Here is a 7,175-nt window from a genome sequence, read left to right as displayed (position 1 = left end):
GTGTGAGTACAAGTGAAGATTATGCTAGAGTAAAAGAAGAAGAAGACTCAAAGATTTATAGACTTGCATTTCTTATAAAGAAAGGAACCTAATGGTAACAAAATTCTTGTTTTTTGGATATGTAAAGAAATTTGTCATTATTCATCTAAATGCCATAAGAGAGAAAATAAGAACAAGCCTAGAAAGCATTGAAAGTCTAGAATTTGAAAATATTGCTTTTGTGTTAATGAAGGTAATGAACTTGATTTAAGATGGTAAATTTACAAGATGATAGTGATGATATATATGATGCAATATGATTTGTTTCTATTAAGGAGGAAAGACCTGATAAATAAGAAGTAAGAGAATAAAAAACATCACTATCACATGTCAAGAAGAAAAATTTGGATTGGATTATAGATAGTGGATGTTTTCATCATATGATTAGAGATATGAAAAAGTTTTTTGAATTCAATAGTTATGATGAAGGAATAGTTAGAGTTGGAAATAATGCATCATGTCACATTAAAGGAAAATGGTTTATTAAAATTGATGGAAAGACTAACACTGAGGATGTTTACTTTGTGGATGGATTGAAATATAATATTTTAAGTGTTGGTGAACTTTTTGAGATGGGTTATTAGTTGTAGTTTACAAAGAAGACTTGCATTATCAAAGACAAAAATGGCACACTAATTGGTACATGTACATGAATAGGAAAAAGAGGCAATGGTTTTCAATTGAACCCTACTAAGATAACATGTTTGGTTTCTAAAGTGGATGATAGTTGGTTATGTTATAAATGATTTTGCCACATTAACTTTGATAATATTGTGAAGGCCAATATAATTTTTGTAGTTAGAGATTTTCCTAAGATGAAACCTTCCAGTATGATTTGCAAAGAATTTGAAAAGTAGAAGAAAATTTCATTTCTAATAAAAATGTTTACTACTACAAAGAAGTTGGAGATTGTGCATACATATCTAAATGGTCCTACAAGAACAAGAGTATTTAATACTAAAAGATGCTTTTCTCTTCTGATTTCAATGATTTTAGTAGAATGATGTTGGTATTAAAAAATAAGATGAATAATAAAGGTGAAGTAGTGAGAAACATAGAAAGGTTAGTTTGAAAAGGTTATTCACAACAAGAACGAATTAATTTTGAGGAAAATTTTTCACTTGTTGCTAGATTGGAAGTATTAGAATATTTTTGGCATATGCAGCTAACAAAAGTTTCAAAGTTTATCAAATGAATGTTAGTCAACTCTCCTTAATGAACAACTTGAAGAACAGGTATACATTGAACAACCTAGTGGCTTTCCTTTGAAAAAATAAAAATATATGGTTTGTAGATTAAAGAAAGCATTATATAGACTTAAAAAAACACCCAGATCTTGGTATGTGAGGTTGGAAAAACATTTGATCAGTTGAGGATTTGTGAAAGGTAGTGCAAATAGTAATTTGTACTTAAAAAATAATGAAGATGGTTTGTTGATTATTGTAGTATTTAAGGATGACATCATTTTTGGAGGCAATGATGAAGCTTTCAAGATATTTTTAGAAGAGATGAAGAAAAAAATTGAGATGAGTATGATTGGTGAGAAGAGACACTTCTTAGGATTACAAATTATTCAAAAGATAGATGACATTTTATATCATAAGCTAAGTATCTTAAGGACTTGTTGAAAATATTTTGATTGGATAATTGTAAACCTGTTGGAACACTTATGGTGATAAGATGCAAGTTATCAAGAAAAGATGAATCTCGTAGTAGATATAGATCTATAATTGGAGTATTGCAAAATTTGATACATGCTAGGCCTAATATAGCTAATACAATTAGAATTGTGGCTAGATTGTAGGAAGATCCTAAAGAGACACCTCTTGTAGTAGTAAATAGAATATTTAGATATTTGAAAGGAACTTAAGATTATGGATTATGGTATAATAGATCACATGATTTCACAATATTTTCTTACACTAATGCCGATTGAGAAATAAGTGTAGATGACAAAAAAAGCACTAGTGGTGAAGCATTTTTCTTGGGAGGAAGATTGGTTTCTTGGCTAAGAAATGAATAATATTATATTTCAAAAAGTATAGTTAAGGAAAACCATGTAGTAACAAAAAATAATTATAATCAAATAATTTGGATGAAGCAAATGCTTAAGGATATTTGAATTGTTTTACTAAGCCTATTATCATACATTATGACAAGAAAAGTACACATACATATCAAAGAATCTAGTATTACATTCAAAGATGAAGCATGTTCTAATTAAGTATCACTTTTTGAGAGAAAGGGTAGCAGAGAAAGATATCACATTCGATCATGTTAGCACAAAGGAATATGTAGAAGACACATTTACAAAACTTTTGGCTAATGATACATTTGAGTATTTGAGAGGAATGCTTGGGGTTATGTGAAAACATTCTTTAGAGTAGTTGATACATAGACTACATTAGTTTAGTGTGAAGTAGAAGACCATTTAGTAGGATTGGATTATGGTCAAACACATGTTCAAGATGCTATGGTTAACATGGAAGAATTAGATGTTCATTTTATGATGTTTGTGAAGATTTTTTAGCATGTTGTTCCGAGGAAGCAACTTGATATAAAGGAAAGTTTGTTTTCCTTGTGGTTAAATCTTACTGTGATCTAGTGTCAATGGTTATTATAAATGCAATATTATATGTGAATTTGGCTATGATTAGAGAAGATATCAATGTTGAGGATGCATTCTGAACTTCAAAGGATTTATTGTTTAGTTAATTCATGCACTTCAATATGTTATCTTGGAGATTGTTTAGTGAAGACAGTTTGAGGACATTTGAATAGTGGGTTAATTTGTCTTCCTTAAAACTCCTAACAACGTTGACACAACTCATAAAAGGGTTGGAATCTCCTGGCAGGATTCAATGTATCCTAACAAGGACTCATATATACTAATTATAATTCATTGGCTCCTAATAAAGTCCATCCTTTCATAAAGAACTTTTAAATTAGTACACCATCTTGTGGCAATTATTTCCAATAGGGTTTTCCCTCTGACCAATGGTTTCCCTAGTTAACAAATCTTGTGTTATTATACTGTTGGAAATACAAATGGGAAATGTATACTTCTGAGAGGGGGGGGGGGGTGTTGAATTAGAAGTACTAATCTCTAACCAATAAAACTTTTAACTTTAAAAAAATGCATGAATTAACATATTGAAATAACATGTAAAGTAAATGCACTCACATAAACACTTGACACTAGATATGATTACCTAGAAACCCTCCAATGAGAAGGTAAAACTGGGGTGGGGATGACACCCACAATTCTTCACTATAGTAGCAATAAAATTCACCTGTTAAGGTTACATAGTTTGACCATTCTCATGATTTACCTTGTGAAAGGCTTTCCCTATTAAAGGCTTACAAAGGATTTTTAGATCCCACCCTGTTAGAAGTGTACCTATGTAAAGGATTTATGAACATACACTTGGAATGTCACCCTGTTAAAGGATTTCACTATGACAGTTAAGTCAACCTTAGTTCAAAGGATTTCACCCTCCTAGTACAATTTTGTTAGAAAGTAATAGTAGAATGTGTGATCTGATACACTTGCAACTTTGCCTTGCTGATTTTAGATTGTAATTATGTCCATCTTGATCCTCTTGATCTATTGTAACAATTTGTATAGTTTCTCCTCTTGTTCTACAAACTAATTCTTCAATTCTTTCACACTTCTAAGTCACCTTGAGACTGATTATGATCAATTCACCCCTTTCATTTCCTTCAAATCTTTGCTAGCATCACTTCCTCATTCAAAGTCACTCATACTTTCTCTTGATTATAGGGCTTCATCTCCCTTTAAAAAGGCTTTGGTGGCTTAGGGTTAGGTATGAATCTACGATTAAGATTCATTCATTTTTTTTGCTCAATTCTTTCCATTTTTCTAATTGGTTGCGTGTTGATCATATAGGGAATCCAAATAGTTTTGATCTTATCTTTAAAGCTTCAAGATTTATCCCTAAGTCGGTTCAAAAATGGTTTACATAGTTTTTTGTGCCATCACAAACAACTAGGTCCATTCTGTGTTACTTGACACTTGATAATGCTAATGCTTGGCACTTACTATAATTCTGTCTTGCTTGACCCTTGGACTTTCTTGGCACATGAGTGACTTGACACTCATTGGAACTTAGAATCTATACATTTTATACTCGGCATGTATTACGAGCTCAACATGAACTTAGTAAATATCTTAAGTGTGTTGACACTCAATTGTCAAAACCAATCTGAGATCAACAATCTCCCCCTTTGACATGAGTGGAAAAAACACTTAACTATACATGATGAATCTAATCTCCCTTGAGTATAATACATTCATGGTTTGACATATATAAAAAACTTCAAAATTGTTCAAAATTTTGTAATGGACTATATACCTCAAAATTTTGTGACTCCCTTTGAGTTAATGTGTCTTTTCTATATCCAAAATCTCTCTAAGTAGATTTGCCTCTTGCTGATACTCTTTGTCTTCAATCATTTTGATACTCTTTATCTGATATGCCATGTTTCTTATTTTTTGCTATTTACTCCCCTTTGTTTTCTCTTCTCTTTGTTTACTTTATCTCCCCTTTCACATGTATCCCCCTATATTTTATCTCCTCCTTTACATTTGTCTCCCCCTTTTTTGACACTGATGTCAAAGAGTCTATACACTGAGTGTGTATTTATCCAAGAAGTTCTTATTAGCTTTCATTACAATCTTTAGAGCAACATCCTAGTTGTCTATTGTAACATCTGAGGATTTGATTTGGATGGTTGTCTTTACTGCAAGGTGAACTAAGCCATCCAAAGTTGAAAGATTAGGATCTTTCTTTAGCACTATTTCAGCATAGGCTAGTTTCGTCTATAGTATTTCCATGTGAGGGGTCAGGGAATCTTGAATTTGGACTAGCTTGGCTCTGGTGTTATCCTCTTCTACTATTAATATAGCTAGTTCCTTTTATGTGTGTAGCACTATATGGAAATGCTTCTCACTCTAAGCTGGGCTTTGTGGTAATTTCATACCAAATATTTTAAAATTTATTTCCAGACTCAAAATCCTCTGGATCATTTCTTGTGTGAAGAGTGTGTGGTCACACAATTTTGTGTACAATGAGAATATATTTTCAAGTACCTTCTTCACTTTTTCAATCTTTGTAACTAGTTCCACTTGTGATAGAGCTATTCCACTAGATATGTTCTCATTGACTTTTCCTAAAGATTTCTTTATAGACCACTCAATGAGTTTTACATTGGTTTCTTGGTCTTCATTTGTCACCTATTCAACAATTTCTGACAATTGTTCTAATATAGGCTTGGTTTCATTAGGTGTTTGCAAGCTAAAGGCATCTAAAAAGATGTCTTTGATCTCATGAAGTTCTTTCCTTTGATTATGCTCTTTCCTGAGTATTTCTTGTTTCTTCTCTCTCTCTAATGCCTCTTGCATTATATTGATTTATTCTAAGGACATGGTTGCATAGTCATATTTTGGTATAACTATTTCTTCATCTAGTGTTGGGTCTCCATAGTGATGTACCCTTGTAACCTTTTTTGAGCTTGAGCCTGGTGTAGAAATTTGAAGTGGCATTGCATCAGTGCTTGGCTACTGAAGGACTTTGGTAGGAGTGCTAGTTGTTTGTAAATTAACCAATATTTGTATGGCTTCCTGCTCCTTTTCCTTGGGTATGTCCTTCTCTTCATCAAATTTACTTTCATCAATTATGATAAATTGAGGTACACCTTGTGTTTGTGTGTCAAGCACATATACCTCTGTCTATCTTTCTTGATCATTTGTGGGCTCCTTTATAGTCTGAGTCTATTGTTCAATCATAACAACTTTTACTATGGTGTCAACCTTTGCTAATGTATCCTCTAATGTTTGCGTTGGAGGTTGACCACTAGTAGCTACAGGGATGGCATAAGGCGGTTCTTGTGTGTTCACCTTATCCCTAGTTATGTCAACTACTACTTTTTGTAACTCATCGACACTAACCAATACTGGATTATCACACAAGTTAGCTTGTAGTGTGAATTGGTCAAGGATCTTCTTCAAATCCTCTGTAATTAGTGGATTAATGTCCTAAGATGATTTATCAAGAACATCTTTCACTTTTATTGTGTCTGCAGGTGGGTTTGTGTCATGTTGGGGGCTTAATGTTGGTAATTGTGTGTCTTGCACACTTTATTCTATTTGTTGCTCCTCAACTTTTGCCATTTCATATTCCTTTCGTTGTGCCTCCTCCACTATGTTATATCTCTTTTCTTTCTTAGTTTCTCCTTCCTTATCATCAGCTCATCTTCCTCATTATTCCTTCCCTCAAAGGGATCCTCTTCTCCTTCCTTGATAGTAGTCAAGCCATATATCAACTTCCACATTTGAGTGAATTTCTTTACAACATCTTCAATCTTGTTTTGTAGAATGCTAAAGGCTCTATATTTGGGTGCAAATTTGCTACCATGTTTCTTATTTGCCTTTTGTGATTTTCTCTTTTGACAATTTTGGAATCACTTGTGCCAATGTAGATTCTCTTATTTCCTTTTCCATATTTAGGAAATAGTGCCATTTCTTCTCAATAATTGAATACAAATCTTTGGGCATTGTGTTATAAAATTCAAGAGCTGTGTTCTTGAATTTTGCCATCATGGCATACACTAATTCTTCTAACATATTCTTTTCTTCTCTACCAAGTTTATTAAATTCAATATTTTTCAATCCAGTTAAGTCTACATTATCCCTAACATTTTCACAAATGTTTTCAATATTAGACTTGGGAGCATGACTTACCACTTTGAATTGGCTTGTGTCTTCTGACTCGATCCTTCCATCATCTGACTCTGGTTGTGCCACATATTTTCTTCTTAGTTTCTTTTGCATAGGACCTTGTTTTTTAGTAGCCTTTTTCTTTTCCTTTACTTACTTCTTAGTCTTTTTTAGTGGTGGCCCTTGTGCTGGCTCTTGTAGCTAGAGCGGTAGGCTTTGCAGGGCTTGGTTTTGCAATTTTCTTTCCTTTTGGCTATGTTGCAAGCTGTGTTTTACCCTTCCTCTTCTTTGGTTCTTGTTGGGGTAGTTCTTCCTTGGCCTATTCATCCTCAACACCTTCTTCTTATGAATCTTCACCCATCCATTGGGTTAGGGAAAGAGGTTCTTGGCTTTGCTC

Source organism: Cupressus sempervirens, chromosome 6, assembly GCF_028749045.1.
Source record: "Cupressus sempervirens isolate cs-2001-9-10 chromosome 6, ASM2874904v1, whole genome shotgun sequence".
Lineage (NCBI taxonomy): Eukaryota > Viridiplantae > Streptophyta > Pinopsida > Cupressales > Cupressaceae > Cupressus > Cupressus sempervirens.
The sequence above is the reverse complement of the archived record's forward strand: the minus strand, read 5'-3'. Positions refer to the sequence as shown.